The sequence below is a fragment of the Protopterus annectens genome, chromosome 2.part0, assembly GCF_019279795.1.
Source record: "Protopterus annectens isolate FY-2018-M chromosome 2.part0, PAN1.0, whole genome shotgun sequence".
NCBI classification, from domain to species: domain Eukaryota; kingdom Metazoa; phylum Chordata; order Ceratodontiformes; family Protopteridae; genus Protopterus; species Protopterus annectens.
The window spans coordinates 869642494-869655102 of NC_056728.1; the positions used below are offsets into that span (position 1 = coordinate 869642494).

Genomic DNA, 12609 nt, shown 5'->3' on the forward strand with positions numbered 1-12609 from the left:
GCTAGTGGAGTGAGCTTTAATTTTTGGCACAGGTTCGTTATTGAGGGAATAGACGAAACACATGCAGTCCCTTAGCCATTTTGATAACGTAACTTTGGAAACATTCTGGGCCCTGAAAAAGAGATGAAAAGTTGTTCAGATTTATGGACAGGTTCGGTCCTGCCTAGGTAAAATCTCAGTTGTCTATGTACATCCAAGGAGTGAAGGCAATACTTTCCTCTTTTGGCAAAATTTGGGAAGAACACTGGTGAGGTCAATGGTCTGGTTTATGGAGAATTCAGAAACAACTTTGGGAAGGAAAGATGGATTCATCTGAAGTGATACTGTCTTTATGGAATACAAGATAGGGCCTCTTGATACACAATGCCTGTAGCTCAGAGACTCTTCTGGCAGACGTGATGGCTACCAAGAACAAAGATTTCCAAGACAAAAACTTTAGGTCAGACTTCACAGCAGGTTCAAAAGGTTTTTGGGTCAAAGACTGGAGGACTAAAGTGAGGTTCCATGGTTCCACAGGTTGTCTACAGGAGGCCTGATAGTTGAGGTCCCTTTAACACAGGCCTTGCATAGATGTAACGAAATAAAGGGAATGCCATCTATACCATTTTGAAAATTAGAAATTGCCACCAGGTGTACCCGTACAGTAGAGGCAGAGGCCCCAATTATCAAAAAACTTAGCCAAGTATTGTAGTATCGCAGTTACTGGAGCCGAATATGGGTCTAGCATGTTATCCTTGGACCAGATGGGGAACCTTTTCCATTTATACTGATATAGTCTTCCTGGTGGATGGTTTATGAGAGGCCAGAATAATGTCTCGAACAAGCGAGGGGAGATTAGCTTGCCTGGCAACTAATGGAAATGGAGAAACCAAGCTGTCAGCTTGAGACTGGACAGATTTGGGTGACTCAAAGCTTGGGGGCGAGTAATCAGATCTGGAAGAGGGTCCAGAATCCATTGCAAGTACACCAGGTGAGGCCGAAGGAAGGGGAACCAAACTTGTCGATGCCACAATGGAGCTATGAGGATCATCTTGCATCTCAACTGAAGAGCTTTCTTTAGAAAAGTACAGTTGTAATGTAGATGTTCGAGTGTTCACCCTGCTGCAGTCATCACACTTGGGTTATCCTGTCGTCAGGCGGTCCTGCAGTCGGCCGGATTTCCAAAGTCTTGGTCCGACGTCGGTTGCTGTCACCTCATCCCTGACGTCAGTGCGCCAGGGGTACATATATTGCAACCAACACCATTTTCTTCAGTTTTTCTTGCCCCAGATGTCAGGTGCCCCCAAAAGGGTGATCAGATTTAGTACCAAATGGTGTGAACACTGCACAAACACAAAATCCCTTCAGCTATAAGCAAATACATCAGTAAGGCATAGCAGAGATTTACCCAGAAGATCAGAGGGGATGGAGGGAGGGTAACCTGGACTGCAGCAGGGTGAACACTCGAACATCTACATTTATGGTAGGTACAAAACTGTACTATGTTCATCGGGTTACCCTGCTGCAGTCATCACACTTGGGTTGAATCCCAAAGCTAAGGTAGTGGGGAGGTATCATAGAGGGTTAGTTGAGGCAATGAGGCCCTGCAGAACTGCAGTGGCGAAGCCCGCCCTGGACTTAGAATAAAGAGGTAAGTGATAGTGTTTGGAGAAGGTGTGTACAGAACTTCAAGTTGCAGCTTCTAAAATTTCTTTTGTAGGAACCCCCCTGAGAAAGGCTGTAGAGGTAGCTGTTACCCTGGTAGAGTGGGATCTAATGGTAGGAGGAACTGGTTTCCCATGATGGGTATAACAGAACCGTATGCAATGGCCTATCCATTTAGAAATGGTTTGTTTGGATACAGCCCTCCCTTGAGAAGTTGTAGCATACGATACAAAGAGCTGGTCAGTTTTTCTGAAAGCCTTAGTTTTATCCAAGTAGTAACGAAGCTGCCTGTGAATGTCCAAGGAATGCAAGAGTCTCTCACCTTTGTTCTGTGGATTGGGGAAGAAAGTAGGTAGGTGGATGGTTTGATTTAAAGCTACACTGGAAACCACCTTAGGCATGAAGGACAGATTAGTTCGTAGAGAAACTCTGTCTTGATGAAAAATGAGGAAAGGCTCCACTGCCATTAGTGCCTGTAATTCTGAGACTCTCCTAGCAGAAGTTATTGCCAGGAGCAGGGCAGTCTTCCAAGATAGGAACTGAAGGTCTGCAGAGAAAGCTGGTTCAAAGGGAGGTAACGTTAGTTTTTCCAGAACAAAGTTGAGGTCCCATGTTGGTGTAGGAGCTCTTCTAGGTGGTCTAATGTTTTTTGCCCCTCTGAGGAACTGCTTTAGTAGAGGATTTGAAAATAAAGGTGGATTTGTGTCGTAGTGAGCTGAAATAGCTGAAGCATGGGTTTTAATTGAGGAGAAGGAAAGTCCTTTATGCAACATCTCAGCTAAATAATGCAGAATATGAGGCATATGAGGCTGAGTTGTTTCTTGGCCTTTAGCTTGGTTCCAGGCAGAAAACCTTTTCCATTTGTCCGAGTAAGCCTTCCTGGTGCTTGGCCTCCTGGCTTCCAGTATAACATCCAGAACTGCTTGTGAAAGAGGGGCTGGTTGGATGTTTAATAGATTTGCCATGCAGTCAGGTTTAAGGTTTTGAGCTGGCTGTGTAGAATGTTTGTTTTGTTGCGTGAGCAAATGGGGTATTTGAGGCAATATCCATGGTGGGCTGTGAGCCATATTCTTCAATAGCAGGTACCAGTGCTGGCGTGGCCAGTCTGGGGCTATGAGAATCAGTTGTGGTTTCTCCTTTTTGACCTTCAAAAGAACCTTTGTGAGAAGAGGTAGTGGAGGAATATGCTGTCAGGTTTTTCCAACTGAAGGAGAGAGCGTCCACTTTCCAAGCTTGATGGTGGAATGCCCTTGTACAAAATTTTGGCAGTTGGTAGTTTTGAGGACTGGCAAACAGGTCTATATTTGGAAGGCCCCATTTTTGAGTTATCATTGTAAATATTTGTGGGTCTAGATTCCACTCGTGGGGATCTTTGATGTTTCTGCTTAGGTCGTCTGCCAATGTGTTTTTCTGACCTGGCAGGAATTGAGCTTGTAACTGGACTTGGTAGGCCAGAGCTGTGTTCCATAAGGTCATTGCTTGCCTGCAAAGAGGGTAGGAATGTGTGCCCCCTTGTTTGTTTATGTACCACATTACTGTGGTGTTGTCTGTCTTTATTGCAAGTTGTCCTGGATGTAGTAGATCCTTGAAGGCTGTCAGAGCTTTCTGTACAGCTAGCATCTCTTTTTGATTTATGTGCAGTTTTCTTTGTTCTGCAGTCCATAGGCCTTGAATGCATTGTCCTGCCATGTGTGCCCCCCAAGCATAGTCTGAAGCATCTGTTATGATAGTTTGCCTGGCTGGGGGCAAGGTGAAAGGCTGACCCTTGTTGAGGTGACATGCCTTTGACCACCATAGAAATTCCTGTTGAAGGCAGGGAATGAGAGATATCACTGTGTCCAAGCTGTGGCTGTGTTGAGACCATACACTTTTTAGGTACCACTGTAATTTCCTCATATGCAGTTTTGCAAATGGTATTATCAGAATGCAAGATGCCATGAAGCCCAAAGCCTGCAGAATTTTTCTTGCAGTTAATTGGGTCTTTGTTGCCATTGTCTTGAAATACTGAATCAGTTGTAGTTGCTTGTCTGGTGTAAGATAAGCCTTCTGGGCCGTTGTGTCCAGCTGGCACCCAGGAATGTCATTTTTTGTGAGGGCACCAGTTTTGACTTCTTTTCGTTTACTGTGTACCCCAAACAATTTAGTAGATGCTTCACAAAAACCAGATGATGTAAGAGAATGTCTTTGCTTTCTGCTTGGATGAGGCAGTCGTCCAGGTATGGATATATTTGAATTCCTCTTTGTCTGCAGTATGCAATTACTGGTGCCAGGCATTTTGTGAAAACTCTGGGCGCAGTAGATAAGCCAAAGGGCAGTGCAGAGAACTGATAATGAGTTGAACCTGCAATGAAACAGAGGTATCTTCTGCAACTTTGTCTGATAGGGACATGCAGGGTATGCCTCCTTGAGGTCCAACGTTACCAGCCATGCTTCCTTGCCCAACATGGGAAGTAGCTGCTGTAGTGTTAGCATCTTGAATTTGGGAACTTGTAAGTAAGTGTTTAGAATTGAAAGGTCCAGAATTGGTCTCCAAGCATTGTCCTTTCTGGGTACTAGAAAGAGCCTCGAGTAAAATCCTTGGCCTTGCTCTTGAGTCGGTACCCGTTGAATGGCTCTCATGGCCATGAGAGCTGTAATTTGTCTTTGTGCCTCTGCCCATTGATTTTGTGGCAGGTTTGGCATTCCTCTTTTCATCGGCAAGGTGTGAAAGTGGAATCTGTATCCTCGTAAAATTATGTCTAGGACCCATTTGTCCTTTGTGACCATGTGCCAGTTGTCTGCAAAAAGTGCTAGTTTTCCCCCAAAGGGGGCTGACAAAAGAGTTTTGTTTGGCCAGCCGAGGTGCAAGTCACTGAGTTTCCTTCTGGTGGGTTGAGACCTGTCTTCTCCTCCCATCTGGGTTGAAGTGCCCCATTGGCAAGGCTTATACTGGGCTCGTGTTTGTCCTCTGCCCCTTGGGCGCCTGTATTTACCCCTCTGAGGTCCGTCAGTGGCTGGAAAGGACTAATTTTTTGTTGGCCAGTTTCTGCTGAAGCGAGGGGGTTGTACTTGTAGGAAATCTTTGACTGTCTGCATTGACTTTGCCTTATCTTCCATTTTCTTTAAGACTTCTTCTGCTTTAACTCCAAAAAGAACAACCTGCTGTAAGGGAGCATCTAGTAGTTTTGCTTTAACATGATCAGGCAGACTTTGTTCCTTTAACCAAGCATGCCTACGTATAACTGATCCAATGACAGCTGCTCTGCAGGAGGCCTCCAAAGAATCAAACCCACATTGTAAGGTATGTTTGCCCACCTGCTCAGTGGCATGCAACAAATCCTGTACTTCTTTCAATTCAGATTGTTGAGGGAGGGAGGTTATCTTTTGTTTTAACAGAGATTAGAAATTGCTGATACTTAAGCATATGAAATTGACAATTTAGTGCCCTCATAGTTAATGTGGCTGAGGTGTAAACCTTTTTCCCCCACCTGTCTAGTGCTCTTGAATCTCTCTCAGCAGGTACTGGGTTTTTAGCCATGGAAGCCTTAGCCCCCTTGGGACCCTGGGAGATAGTCTCTGGGTCAGCTACTGGGCTTTTGTAAATAAATGTGTGGGAATCAGGTACTCTGTAGTATCTGTCAGGCTTAGCCGGAGCAGGAGTTAGAGAGTCTGGGCTGAAACTGGATTCTAAATAGACATCATCCACAATGTCCAAAACAGGTGGGATGGCTAGAGGTCTGTGTTGGGGGAGTAAAAGAAACTATCTGAGCCTCTTCTTGGAATCAGAGTAATCCTGACCTTCCCAGTGAAAATGTTCCCTCATAGTGTGTAAAATTTCCCTAAAAGAGTAGTCTTCAGGAGGGGAAGCTGAGGGAATAGAGTCCTCAGCATCAGAATCTTCATAAGGAGAGAAGGAATAGTCTTGGTCCTCAGAAGAATCTGAAGAAATAGACAGTTGCTCAGAGGAAGCAGAATCTTCCTCTTGTTTAGGCCTTTTGTCAGGAGGGGGCTGTGAACCCCTGATAAGAGAAATCAAATCTTCAGCCATTTTGAGCATCTGTTTCTTAGGCATAGGGCCTTGAACAGGAGACTGAAGTGTAGGCTTTTTAGATTTAGAAGGAGTCTTCGACTTAGAAAACGTTTTGACTGTGAGATTCGTCGGTCTTAAAACACCTTCAGAAACCGATGGTGTTTCAGAAGCACCGACGTCTTTAGAAGGTAAATCGTCGGAAGGCCCTGAAGTAAAAGGCTGCGTCGGCCTAGTACATTCCATCAAAAATATCCGTAGCGGTCTCGGGTTCCAGAACTGCGGTAGTCAGGGGCTGCGTCGGAGCCTCACTGAGAACTGGAGAACCGGAGACTGGGTCAACCGAGGCCTCGGAATCTGGCTTAGGCCTGGGCTGTTGGTCCTTATCCCTGCACTTTTTGTGCACACCGGTAGTCGTTAGCTCCGACGGCATGTTATAATTAAATTTTCTACCAAAAAAGTGACGTGCAAAATCAAATCGTCTTTTAATAGTACGCTTATTAAACCTAGCACAAAATTGACAAGAAGTGACATTGTGATCAGGGCCTAGGCAAGGTATGCAATAAGAATGAAAATCCTTATGAGGTATTTGCTTCCCACAAGAAATGCAATTATTAACTTTTTCTGACATCGGTCTGAGGCAAAAAAAGTTTCCCCAACGGGGTACTTAGCTTTATAGAAGACTTCGGTCTGAAATTCGAATTCGACAATCTCAGGAGTTGGCCGACCGGCACTTGCGAACTGCTTCTGCTTTGGGCACCGCGCAGCAAGAAAGACTGAAGAAAATGGCATCGGTTGCAATATATGTACCCCTGGCGCACTGACGTCAGGGATGAGGCGACAGCAACCGACGTCGGACCAAGACTTTGGAAATCCGGCCGACTGTGGGACCGCCTGACGACAGGATAACCCAAGTGTGATGACTGCAGCAGGGTAACACGATGAACATCTGTGGAATCAGGGGAATGGGAGGATTAGCATAAAGAAGTCCTTTGGGTCAATCGTGGATTAGAGCATCCCTCGGGAACTCCCCTTCCTGGCGAAGTAGGGCGAAATAGCTGCTGCACTTGTTGTTCAATGGGGAGGCTAAAAGATCCAGCAAGGTTGGCCCCAGTGGCTGAAAATTTCTGTCGCCACCTTGAGATTGAGGGACAACTCATGTGGCAGGAGGATGCATCTGCTCAGTTTATCTGCAATAACGTTGGAGCTCCCCAGGATATGCATTGCTATCAGAAAGCAGTTGGAACCTATTGCCCATTGTCAAATTCTCATGGCTTCTCGACACAGGGGGTAGGACTTCGTTCCTCCTTGCTTGTTGACATACCACACCACTGACATATTGTCCGACTAAACTGCAACTGTCCCAGAAGGGAGAACCGAATGAAAGGCCTGCAATGCTAACAGCACAGCTCTCCGTTCCAGAACACTGATGTGCAGGTGGGCCTCTGAAGTGGACCATGTGCCTTGGACACTTTCCCTGGAAATGGCCCCCCACCCGATCAGGATAGCATCCATGGTCACAATGACTCTGGGCTGAAGGGACTGAAATGGGCGACTCCAATGAATTCTATTTGTTGCGTAGGAGTGAGATTTGATTTCTCCCACTGTATCGTGATTCCCAACAATTTTGCTAGAGAGAGAGTATAATGCAGGGCTGTTAACAGAAGAAGCTTGGTGGGGGCAGTGGAGCCAGTCATCCAAATATGGAAACACCTGGAATCCTTGTAGTCTCAAGTGAGCTGTAACCACTGCCATGCATTTTGTGAACACTTTGGGGGCTGTAGAGAGACCGAACAGCAGGGCTCAAAACTGATAATGACTGGCCCCTACCCAGAAGCAAAGCAGACTCCTGGAGCGCTTGTCCATCTTGATGTGGTAATATGCATCCCAGAGGTCTATCGAGCACATCCAATCGCCTTCCCTTAAAAAGGGGAGAATGGACTGAACCGTGACCATCCGAAATTTGGTTTGGGCAATAGACTTGTTTAAGCTGCTGAGATCCAAAATGGGTCTCCAGTCCTCTGTCTTTTTTGGCACCAAATCTAGAGTAAAATCAGGATCCACCCTGGTCTGGTGGGACTGGCTGGATGACTCTTTTTGAGACAGCTTTATAATCTCTGAAGCTGCTTCTTCCCTTTGAATGAGGTGGAACGTCAGGAAGTTTTCTTGGAAAATTTGGCTGACAAGAAAGGGGAATGGTGCAACCACTGGTGATGATACCCTGCATCCAATGATCGGTGGTGATAGACTGCCAGGCAGCTTGGTGCAGAGAGAAATGACCCCCAACTGCTTCCAGAGGTAAGCAATCAGGCTGCTCCTCTGGAGCTCTGATAATGCTGTCCAGAGAAAGAGTCCCTGGTGCCTTGGTTATGAAGACCCCCTCTGCCTCTATAGGGGCATCTTCTGGAACTGTTACACTCTCTGCCTCTAGGGATATTGCCACCACATGAGGCACGGAAAGGACCCTGAGCTTTCTTATGCCACATTTTTCCACTCCTCTGATTCTTGGAGAAGGTACGTTGAAGGTTGGAAAACAGTAGGCCTATGGCAGACAGGGTATTTCCACCTTGCTTGCATCTGGCTAGCGTGTCCTTCACTTTGGAGCCAAAAAGGGATGAAGCTTTGATGACAGCATTCAGAAAGGAAGACTTGAAGGGATACACGAGGTCACACATGCGCATCCAGGCATGACGCCTCAAAACAATGCCTGAACCCACTGCTTTAGCCACCCCTTCGGTCACATGCGACAGCAACTTCATAGACAAGTTGGATATTGATTCCAGGGTTGGAAGCTGTGAGGCCACTTTGTCCCTGACCTCGTCAGACAACTGTCCTGCGAGCATCCCAGAGAGTTCGTAGATAAAGTCCCTCTGGAGAATCGTAAAATGTGCCAAATAATTCAGGGACCATATAGCAAAAGTCCCTGATGCAAAAACACACTTCCCCAGTCTGTCCACTGCCCGGGACTCCCTGTTGGGCAGGTGGACAGCAGGACTTTCCTCAGCCAAGTCCTTTTTTGTGGCCACCGCCACCACCATAGCATCAACTGGGTTCTCCTCAGGAGGGGAAAGAATTTTGTCTGGTCTCCGAGGGATTACCTCAATGGAATCAGGGTTCTTCCAAGTGCACTGCACGGACGTCAGCAGGCGGGGTCACCCAAGATGTAGAAGGCCGGGCAGGAACACGGACTCCTCAGACGAAGGGTTGGAGGCCTTCCAGTCACCTCTCTGCTTCAACATTTCCAGGATGTCTCCAAAGGAGACATCATCAGGAGGTGGCTGTGGGGACCCTTCACCATTATTGTAATCTGTGTCTTTCATTAAGGACTCCTCGGGCGAGTCCATGTGCTTCATCTTGCACGTCTTCTTTCGAGGGGGTCCTCAGTGGGGGTCTCTGAGGAGGACTCAGGGGTGTCATGTTGCTTGTCTGCCCAGTGTCCCGGGTGGGGTGGTCTGTGACAGCTGTAGCTCAGGGGGAGAAAACTGGGGTACTGACAAAGGAGTGCCAGAAGCAAGAGCCCTCTCCATCGTGCGGAAGGCAGGCCCATCTGAAGAGGGATGGGAGCCCGGAACAGAGAAAGACAACCTCGGGACAGGGGTCACACTCCACTTCGACGAACCCACCCCCCACGGATGCAGCCTAAAGCAGGATCAGCGCGGACGTGGCTATCGGCGCAGAGGATGGAACTGAGGAGGGAGCCGTCTCCATACCTCGGGCCAACATGCCCATCCCCCAATCCCCAGATTCAGGAAGGACCGGTTCAGCAGGACCCGAAGACCAAAGGGACAAACCCGGAGCCAGGGTGAGATGCACCATAGACGCCGAAGTGGTGGGTTCCAAGGATGTCGGAGCAGAAGGCTTCGGAACCGAGATGGTCAAAGGAGTGTAAGATGGAGTCCGTGGATAAGACAAGCCAAGTCCTGCAGGTGGATGGATCTTGGCAAAAGAGGGGATCTCCTGGCTAACAATAGCTGGTCTACAAGATGCACCACATCATGTTCCGACAGGCTCCTGGTGGATCTAGTGGATACTCCGGATGGGGGAGTCAGGACATTTGATGAAGGGACTATACGCTTGGCCCAGAAACGGATCTACAGAAGGGGAGTATCGGGTCTGTGCTGCAAGGTCTGCTGGCATCGAAGTTGCTAGTTTCGCAACCAGAAGTAAAGGGGTCAAATCCAGTGAGGTCGGTACAATGCTCGGTGCCGAAGTGGTACTCAGAGCCAAAACGATCAGTTCCAAAATGGAAGCTAATGGAGTAGTCGAAGGTATGCCCTGAGCTAAAGTGGCCACAGGTGCCGAAGTTGAAATAGGCGAAGTAAGGTCTATGATAAGTGCCGAAACAGGCATCAGTATCGAAGGCTTTGAGATGGTTAGAGCTGAGGAAGATGGAGCCATAGAGGCAGATTTATGCTCTGAAGATAACTTAGGGACCTTTGACTTCCCAGGCATGCTCTGATCACCCGATGGTGAAGAAGGAACAGAGTGGGATCTCTTTTTGTCCTTTGTAAGAGGGGTTCGACCTCCATCACAGAAATGGCCTCTGAGAAGGGAGAATTGAGTAACCCTTTCAGAATGAGTTTATTTTTGCGCTCATTAAGAGTGCGTTGACTGAAACTCTGACAAATGTCACATGGAGGCTGCACCGAAAGGTGAGATACTTCCAAACAGTACACACAGTCATCATGAGAATCACTACTAGGTAACATCCCCTTACATGAAGTACAATGCTTAAAACCTGAAGCACTCTTCTTATCCGACATCTTGATAGAAAAAAAACTCCACAGGCCAACTGTATAATCTAACTAGAATAAAGTTAACTCCTTTCAAAAAGTCACAACAATAACAATACACTGGTATGTAGAGAAAAGAAGGGAAACATCTGAATAAAATTCAAAGCTAATAGATTAAACAGGAGACACAATAACAACTATGGTATTAAGAAATACCACAAGGGTAAGGGAGGAAAGGCCGTACCAACAATGGTACTTGAAAGTTTACCAACGGTAACAACAGGTAGAGAGGAAAAAACAAGGTTAAACAGAAGAAAATATACTGGAAAAACAAACTGCTTAATAAAATTAGAAGATATCCAAAATTTTTTACACAAATATCAAAAAAGTTCCACTTAGCTGAGAGCTTGGATGAAACGCGGCTTTATGGCTACGCGGCAAATGAGATCTGAGGTTAACAGGGAGAAGGGCATTCTGGGTAGAGACTTAGCTCGAGAGTTTTTTTTGGCTGGCGCAAGCTTGGTAAAAAGGCTGACTCAGTTCCGAGTGCTCGGAACCAAACCCATCAGTAATGAATGGAAAGAAGATTAACAACATCAGATCAAGTATTAGCAATATTTTACCCTTCTTGGATCCATCAGTGCTGCAAAACTTCACTACAGTACCTTACACAAATGTGAAACTTTCACTAGACCCTTTAAGTGTTATTACTGTCACTCTTGTTGCAAACATTCCACTGACAATCCTCCTTCTATTCATTTTATTACTGCACATTCAAGTAAGCTTAGCAGACTAACTTAGGATAACTACATAACTTGGCAGTATGGCATTGATTTAACTATTACTACTAGTACCAAGTTATACTTTGGTTTTAATGCATCCTTCTATTTATTTTAAAATCTATATAAAGCAGATTAAAAAAAAACTTCTTGCTCAGTCCCTTTGAAAGATGCATATACTGTGCCATCCAAATAATTACCCCTTAAGCTTCTCATTAAATTCCAATGGGAATTTAAGCTAGAAGTTTGAGGTCACACTATTTATTACCATAACTTGTCATCTCTACTCATGGCAGCCAGTAACAGGACTTGGATATCCAACTAGTATCCTGTTACTATGCACTCTAAGCACCTATGACTGCAGTGTTTTCCTGAGACTACTGGGTGATATACATACTTGATTCTTCTAAGAAAGGTCTTCTCTTGCAGCTATGTTTTTTTTTTCTAATTTTTGGCACAAAGCTAGACAGATGTGTAGGCAGTGATAACAGCAGACATTATTGCCCCATCAGAGTAAAAATTGTATTTTTTTTAATTGTTATTTTATCATGATCAACACTGTGGTGGGTGCCTATAGCAGCAACTTCAAATACATTACTATGGCTGTATTTTCACCACTTTTGGTGACTGCACATACCAGGTAATCACTGGAAATTATAAGATATTCTGGGGAAAGTCTGTGGAAGAAAGCCAGTAACAGGCTGATCACAATAACATAACCATGACTGTGGCCTGGCTGAGGCCGGTGAGGATGAAACGGAGCATAGTGTCTGAAAGATGCATTACTGTGATTATTTCTTTTTTCTGACAATAAAATCAGATGGATTTGTGGGTAGTGGCAACAGTACATTCTGCCTCCAGAACAATGCACATGCCTTTTTCTTTTATTTAATTTTATGGCACAATACTTAAATCAACAGCAGAAAATGGAAATACATTAGAAAAAGTTGTGAAATCAAAGCCACAGTAATCATTAATTACATGTGATTGTCAAAAATGATTATCCATGTTGGGGCAGTCCACGGATGAAATGAAAAGACAATCAGAGTGATCACAATAAACTGATTATTGTCTTCACTCAGTACAGGTGGGGATACAATGCCTGAGAGCTACCCGCTAAAATACAACACTGTGATGATTTTCTTTCATTTTCACTACAACCTAACATCAGAGGGCTACACAGAAAGTGGCTATCCTTTGGGAGGAGGGTGTGTGGGAGGGTGGGTGTGCGGAAAAAAAACAGTTGCGTGATTTGGCTAGCCTAGAAGAAACGCATGGGTCTATTAGCAACACATCGGAATTCATTACTGGGGCCATTGTGCCTTTCATTTTTTTTTTCAAAAGCTCACTTTAGAACAGCTTACATAATGTGGCTTTCTCATTTGTGAAGCAGGCTGTGTATGAAAACACAGGGCGATTATATGATTCATGCAAAACAATATCCTAT

At 45.5% G+C, this 12609-nt stretch overlaps 1 protein-coding gene across 1 annotated transcript in view; it reads right to left on the bottom strand.

Moving 5' to 3' along the window:
• DNAJB14 (DnaJ heat shock protein family (Hsp40) member B14) overlaps positions 1-12609 on the bottom strand; it is a 798655-nt gene that overhangs the window by 154888 nt on the left and 631158 nt on the right. The window lies entirely within an intron of this gene.